This window comes from Salminus brasiliensis, chromosome 4, assembly GCF_030463535.1.
Source record: "Salminus brasiliensis chromosome 4, fSalBra1.hap2, whole genome shotgun sequence".
In the NCBI taxonomy this organism is placed as follows: domain Eukaryota; kingdom Metazoa; phylum Chordata; class Actinopteri; order Characiformes; family Bryconidae; genus Salminus; species Salminus brasiliensis.
Genome location: NC_132881.1, coordinates 9,930,366 through 9,939,073, shown reverse-complemented (window position 1 = coordinate 9,939,073; position 8,708 = coordinate 9,930,366).

Sequence of the window (8,708 nt, the reverse complement as noted above, 5' to 3'; positions counted from 1 at the left end):
AACTGAATGATCACCTACCTGTTACACACTTGCAAACAGATAGTAGACAGTCACACACAGTTGCAGATGCACAGACTCTTGGTTCATGCGGTCCGAAAAACCTGTAAGACAAAAAAAAGAAAGTCAAAACATGTATAGAAACTGAATGATCACCTACCTGTTACACACTTGCAGACAGATAGTAGTGAGTCACACACAGTTGCAGATGCAAAGACCCTTGGTTCATGAGGTCCGAAAAACCTGTAACACAAAAAAAGAAAGTCAATACATGTATAGAAACTGAATGATCACTAACCTGTTACACACTTGCAGACAGATAGTAGCGAGTCAAACACAGTTGCAGATGCACAGACCCTTGGTTCATGTGGTCCGTAAAACCTGTAAGACAAAAAAAGAAAGTCAAAACATGTATAGAAACTGAAGACATGTATAGAAACGGCAGACAGATAGTAGCGAGTCACACACAGTTGCAGATGCACAGACCCTTGGTTCATGCGGTCCTAAAAACCTGTAAGACAAAAAAAGAAAGTCAATAAATGTATAGAAACTGAATGATCACCTACCTGTTACACACTTGCAGACAGATTGATAGCGAGCCACACACACAGTGGCAATGGAAAGACCCTTGGTTCATGCGTTCCAAAAAATCTGTAAGACAAAAAAAGAAAGTCAATACATGTATAGAAACTGAATGATCACCAACCTGTTACACACTTGCAGACAGATAGTAGCGAGTCACACACAGTTGCAGATGCACAGACCCTTGGTTCATGCGGTCCAAAAAACATGTAAGACAAAAAAAAGAAAGTCAATACATGTATAGAAACTGAATGATCACCTACCTGTTATAGAAACCTGTTAGACACTTGCAGACAGATTGATAGCGAGCCACACACACAGTGGCAATGGAAAGACCCTTGGTTCATGTGGTCCGACAGACCTTTAAGACAAAAAAAGAAAGTCAATACATGTATAGAAACTGAATGATCACTTACCTGTTACACACTTGCAGACAGATAGGAGCGAGTCACACACAGTCGCAGATGCACAGACCCTTGGTTCATGTGGTCCGAAAGACCTTTAAGACAAAAAAAGAAAGTCAATACATGTATAGAAACTGAATGATCACCTACCTGTTACACACTTGCAGACAGATTGATAGCAAGCCACACACACAGTGGCAATGGAAAGACCCTTGGTTCATGTGGTCCGAAAAATCTGTAAGACAAAAAAAGAAAGTCAATACATGTATAGAAACTGAATGATCACCTACCTGTTACACACTTGCAGACAGATAGATAGCGAGCCACACACAAAGTTGCAATAGATAGACCCTTGTTGGCTGTATTCACCATCAGGAAGGGGGGAGCCATTGGTCCTGAAAGCCTGTAAGACAACAAAAAGGCAATACATGTATACAACCTCAATGATCACTTACCTCTTACACACTTGCAAAAAGATAGTAGCGAGTCACACACAGTTGCAGATGCACAGACCCTTGGTTCATGTGGTCCGAAAAACCTGTAAGACAAAAAAAGAAAGTCAAAACATGTATAGAAACTGAATGATCACCTACCTATTACCTATTACCTTGCAGACAGATAGTAGCGAGTCACACACAGTTGCAGATGCACAGACCCTTGGTTCATGCGGTCTGAAAGACCTTTAAGACAAAAAAAGAAAGTCAATACATGTATAGAAACTGAATGATCACCTACCTGTTACACACTTGCAAACAGATAGTAGACTGTCACACACAGTTGCAGATGCACAGACCCTTGGTTCATGTGGTCCGAAAAACCTGTAAGACAAAAAAAGAAAGTCAATACATGTATAGAAACTGAATGATCACCTACCTGTTACACACTTGTAGACAGATAGTAGCGAGTCACACACAGTTGCAGATGCACAGACCCTTGGTTCTTGTGGTCCGAAAAACCTGTAAGACAAAAAAAGAAAGTCAATACATGTATAGAAACTGAATGATCACCTACCTATTACACACTTGTAGACAGATAGTAGCGAGTCATACACAGTTGCAGATGCACAGACCCTTGGTTCATGTGGTCCGAAAAACCTGTAAGACAAAAAAAGAAAGTCAATACATGTATAGAAACTGAATGATCACCAACCTATTACACACTTTCAGACAGAGAGTAGCGAGTCACACACAGTTACAGATGCACAGACTCTTGGTTCATGCGGTCCGAAAAACTTGTAAGACAAAAAAAGAAAGTCAATACATGTATAGAAACTGAATGATCACCTACCTATTACACACTTGCAGACAGATAGTAGCGAGTCAAACACAGTTGCAGATGCACAGACCCTTGGTTCATGTGGTCCGAAAGACCTTTAAGACAAAAAGAGAAAGTAAATACATGTATAGAAACTGAATGATCACTAACCTGTTACACACTTGCAGACAGATAGTAACGAATCACACACAGTTGCAGATGCACAGACCCTTGGTTCATGTGGTCCGAAAAACCTATAAGACAAAAAAAAGAAAGTCAAAACATGTATAGAAACTGAATGATCACCTACCTGTTACACACTTGCAAACAGATAGTAGCAAGTCACACACAGTTGCAGATGCACAGACCCTTGGTTCATGTGGTCCGAAAAACCTGTAAGACAAAAAAAGAAAGTAAAAACATATATAGAAACTGAATGATCACCTACCTGTTACACACTTGTAGACAGATAGATAGCGAGCCACACACAAAGTTGCAATAGATAGACCCTTGTTGGCTGTATTCACCATCAGGAAGGGGGGAGCCATTGGTCCTGAAAGCCTGTAAGACAACGAAAAGGCAATACATGTATAGAAACTGAATATAGTGAGGCCCATGGGGTAGTCTTGGAAAGGAGATGGTGGGGGCTAATGATGATTCCTTATGGATGAAATGCAGACATCCTGCATATGAGAACAATCTTACAACATATGACGTATAGAAGGGTATAAAACATAAGGTGTTCCTTTGTCTGGGAGAGAGAGAAGAGGGGCACCCAGAATTGGCAGACTCCCTCCACACTGTACTTTTGTTTGGAATAAAATGTTTCATTGTTACAACTGAAAGACATTGGTCACGAGTCTCCATTCAAAAGAAGTCCTCTGAAGAAGAAGTAGAAGAACCACGACAAAGTTTATTGAGGTACCTGCTGGAACAGCCTGACAAAAGTGTGTTGCAATAATCTAACCGTGAGGTTAAGTGTTGTTATGGAAAATTATATTATAACCACATTATAATTTTATGTTGATTCATAATAGACTCATTTAAAATCCACTCATTTATTGTAATCATGCTTAGCCTGGTGATAGTGTGTGCTAACTATAATCATGTGTTGGCCTTGCAACTGCCTGTACGGCATGTTAAATCGCTCTTCTTTTTCCATGAAACGCTATTGTTTTTCCTAGCATAGATTACAGCTACATTGAGAGTGCACCTGACATATTTACAGCCTATCTTGACCTGCTAGTAACCTCTCGACCCAGACAATGTGTCCTCTCAGGCGCCAGCACTCTGATCTATGGGTCACAGCGACCTGAACAATGTATCTCTTCAGATGTCGGTGTGGCACGCACACCCTCTTCCCCTCGCTTTTCTCAACTCCCTAATCTATACTATAAATATGTACGTCAATTGTTTTTACCTCAGTCTGCACTGTGGTTTCGAACTGCTAACAGACTCAATAAAACTTTGCTACTCAATGCATATTCTTGTGTGCCTTATTGATTCTTGACAGAATTCCACGACAGTGTGTACTAGCTTTTCTGCATCCTGTAGAGAAGGAATTTCTTAGTTTGGCAATGTAGGCCGTCTTAGTTATTTAGCTATATGTTGCTCAAATGATAGATCCGAATTAAATAAGACACCAAGATTTGTAGCTGCTGGACCCGAAACAATGCAAAAAAACAGCCAAGTCTAACATTTAGTCTGAGTTTACTTCTAGTGTCTTTTGGACCTAAAAAGAGAACCTATGTTTTGTTACTGTTAAGGAGAACGAAGTCATGTGGCATCCAGAGTACATCCTTCACACAGTCCTCAATTTTCTTTAATCTAGAGTTACTATCAGGTTTGGCTGATATATAGAGCAGTGTCATTTGCATCTGTAAGTTAACATCCTGTCTGCTTATAACTGCCCTGTGGTAACATCTATAATGTAAATAATAGATACCCTTAAATAGAGCTTTGTGGAACTTCATATCGGACTTCTGTGTAATTTAGAAATACGGACTGATAGGGTTCGTTTAGATATGATTTGAACCACAATAGGGCTGTTTCTGTGATTCCAACCATGTTCTCTAATCTTTCAAAGAGAATAGTGTTATCTATAGTGTCAAAGGCTAAACTGAGGGCGAGTAGGGCTACGTAGCCTTGATCAGAGGCAAGAAAGAGATCGTTTGTAATCTTTACTTGGGCTGTCTGAATCCAGATTGGAATTTCTCATACATTTAATTTTTACTCTGGTATAAGCAGAGTTGTTGAGGCACAGCATTTTCTAATATCTTGAACAGAAATGTCAGGCTTGAGATGGGTCTGTAATTGACAGTACACCAGGACCAAGATTTAGTTTCTTAATTGAAGGTTTTATAACTGCAAATTAAAGGGATTTGGGTACATGGCCTTAGGTAAGGGATGAATTTACTATTGTTAAAAGAGGTCTGATTATAATTGGGAGTAATTCTGTCAGTATTTTAAAGGGAATTGGGTCGAGTGTACAGGCTGTATTATAAAAAATTTATTATAAAAATATTACTGGTTAAGGTAGTAGGGATCTGGGGTTGAGAATCTGCCTGGCATACCTGACTTAGGTTGTATATTTAACAGTCTAAATTTAAATTTATTTGTGGAAGTTACTGGTACTGGTAAGAATTGATATGTAAGTTTCCTTTTTTCCCCCCAAGACTGTTAAAACCAATTTTCTATTCTCAATATATGCTCGATACTGCAGGGTTTGTTTAAATGTGAGCAAGTGATACTAATATTACTTTTTTAATACAAGCAGAGAAAGGGAAGAACAAATGGTTTGAATATAGTAAATAATCACTTACCTGACAGATCTCAGGCAGCACAGGTGTAGCCTTTCTCGGTGGTAGAGGACAGAATGTCAAACCTGCGCGAAGAGTCAGCTGAATGGCTTGCTTCCTCGATCCTGTCGTCTGTTTTCTTCCAAACGGTGTCTGGAATTTAGTGTACTAGAGGTCTTCCAGGCCACAGGTACCGCAGCATTACTCTTTGGGCCCGATATTAATAATAGGTGCCTTTCTCACACTTTTCTACATCTGTTGAAGAAAAAATTAAGAAAAATCTCATTAACTTGTTTACTGTAAATGCAGTGTCTTGTCTGCTAATGATACTGAACATGTATACATCACTCTGTATTTAAAAGTAAAAATTAATTAGAACATTTTTGTGTACGATGTAAGCTAATTACAAATAATGCTAATGGGTACAATACACACAGTGCAGCATACGGAATGATGAAGCATCTGGTGCTAAGGTAGTGGTATGGGGGCCCCAAATGAAAATCTGCTTAGGGCCCCATAAAGTCTTGGGCTGGCCCTGGTCATGCTGATGCTCCCAGTGCCTCTCCATGGCCACCATATTCCTCGAAAGTAAACAGAAGTTAGTTTCTTTTTTTTCTTCCTTTTTTCTCTTTGTTGTTAGTTTTGTGGACATGAATTTAACAAGAAGAGAATCCTCAGCTGGCTACTGGAGACATTTTTCTGTTCATGTTCTCTCCTCTGCTGTGGAGAAAAGATTTTTGTTGGCCTGTTTGGCTATGCTGGTTCTATTTAGAATTACAGGTATCCTAATAATGTTCACTGGTACAAAAGCAGTAGCCTATATTTTGAAATTAGGAAGGTCAGATGGCATGGAACGATTGCTATGCCAATCTTTTATTTCAGTTTTGTTATCTTATCATATGAATGGCAAATAGTGCTAATGTTAATGTTCCTGGAATATTAATAGTTCTTATGGAGTTCTTATTTTGGTCCATAGGAGGTTGAACTTTGCTGAGAGAGTATAAGGATAGTAATGGTAGAGTTATTTATATAGAAGCCAATATAAATTGGGGGGGGGGGGGGTAAATAACACTGTGTAATATCTATGCTCCTAACATGGAGGACCCATCTTTCTTTCATGGAGTTAATAAATTGGGAAATGCCCAAGGAAAAATGCTTTTGGCAGGAGACTTCAATTAGGTCTTAAATGGGATATTAGATAAAAGTAAATAATCAGGTACCTCAACGCCGAAGGATAGAGCTGCCATTCACATGCTGATGGTGGACAATGACCTGATTCAATCCTAGAAACCAGGAATGCACATTTTACTACCATTGCCATAATTCCTACCCAAGACTTGACCTTGATTTTAATCTCCCAGAGTCTAACCAATAATATCACTGATAGCACTATCAACGCTATTTCCCTGTCGGACCATGCACCTGTTTAGCTTTGTGTGAATATACATTCAGACAGGCTTAGAAGAGGTAGATGGAGAATGAATACATCTCTACTACAGATGTCTGAAAACCTGTATTAGACCTGATCAATATTTAGCACTAAATGAAGCCACCCCCGCAGGTTATATGTACATAGCCCTAGATTATCAGGCAGAGGAGGTGGAGTATGCATAATCTACCAGAAAACGCTTGATATTCAAAAACACTGTATCAAATTCACTTTGTTTGAGATTCTCTACATTAATATATCAAATCCAGCCACAAATAAAAATGCATTCACACTATTATTTGTAGGCCTTCAGCACCACATTCTGAATTTTTAAAAGAATTGAGTGATTTTGCTGCAGACTTGGCAGTGTGCAACAACAAAGTTATAATAGTAGGAGACTTTAATATTCATTTTGAAAAAGCAGACAATCCATTAACAAAGGCCCTTGCATCGATATTAGATAACTGTAACTGGACCCACACATTACTGTAATCATACCCTAGATTTAGTCCTGACCCTGGGTGTTAGCATTAAGCTTAGTAACATCAGACCATTATCTAATCTCCTATGAGCTACATCTTAGGCAAAATGTTAATTTGGCCCCTTGCCACTTTTTAAAGCATGCAAAAACCCAATGACCACTGTACAGTTTACGGAAAACCTCCCAGACCTACCGACCTTAGCTTACACTCCGTTAGATTAAACATAGCTAGATAGATTAACAAACGGTCTATAAAATACCCTTCAATTAACCGTAGACAAGGTGGCTCCGCCCGCACAGTGGTACAGTGATCAAACTCGTACCTTAAAACAAACAGCGCAGAAACTACAGCAAAAATGGCGGACGACCCAAGTGTCCCAAGATTCCAGCTTCTTTAACCAGTAATGTTTTTATGGACTATTTTAATAATAAAATAGAAAGCATTAAACAACAAATCCAACACTCCTTATTAAATCAAACATTTGACCTTAAATCAAAATTGCCTGGTATAGCTGCTTTAGAACATAACTTGGTTGTAGAATAAAGGCTGGAAGCCTTCTACCCACTTCCACAGCCAGAACTAAAAAAAGATTTCCTCAGCAAATTGCACAACCTGTACACTTGACCCAATTCCCTCTAAAATACTATACGAAATACTCCCAATTTTAATCAGACCTCTTTTAACAATAGTAAATTCATCCCTTAGCTTAGGGCATGTACCCAGAACCCTTAAATTAGCAGTCATGAAACCTTTAATTAAGAAACCAAATCTCCTAGTCCATCCATGAATAAGAAATTCCTATCTGGATTCAGACCCCATCATAGCACAGAGACAGCCCTAATGAAGATTACAAAGATCTCTTTCTTGCCTCTGATCAAGGCTACGTATTCTTTATTAGCCCTACTAGACCGCAGTGCAGCCTTTGATACAATAGGTCACACTATTCTACTAGAAAGATTAGAGAAAATGGTTGGAATCACAGGAACAGCCCTACCGTGGTTCAAATCATATCTAACTGAACACCATCAGTTTATAAAGATAAAAGATTTATCATCAAATTACACAAGTAAGATATGGAGTTCCACAATACTCTATTTTAGGACTGCTATTATTTACATTATACATGTTACCACTAGGCAGTTATAATTTCCATTGCCATTGCCAATGACACACAGCTCTATATATCAGCCCAACATGTTGATAAATTTAGATTAAAGAAAATGGAGGACTGTGTAAAGGATATAAAACTCTGGATGTCACATAACTTCTTTCTTCTTAACAGTAACAAAACAAAACTTTTCTTTTTAGGTCCAAAAGACACTAGAAATAAACTTTTTATTTAGACTTAATGTTAGATAAGCTGATTTTTCCATTATCCCTGGTCCAGCAACTAAAAATCTTTTGACTGAATAAAGATTTGAATAAAGTAAACCATCACTTACCTGACTGGTGTGACTGGGTAAGGTCTTGGTGTAGCACCTTCTCAATGTTTCCGGAGAGCACAACAGGTTCCAGGCAGCAGAGGTGAAGCCTTTCTCTGTGATAGAGGACCGGACATCATACCCAATTTCATCACTTTAACTGGTGGTACTATTTCCACATATTTCTCAGACTAGGAGAAGCTGCATTTGCAAACACTAGTAAATGAAACTTCACAGAAATTAATCGGGCTGTCTTACTAATGAGCTAAAAAACACAGTCACTTAAAATCCAAGCACATTTGAGTTTGAGAACCTTGAGTTTGGAAAGCTCAGTCAACTTA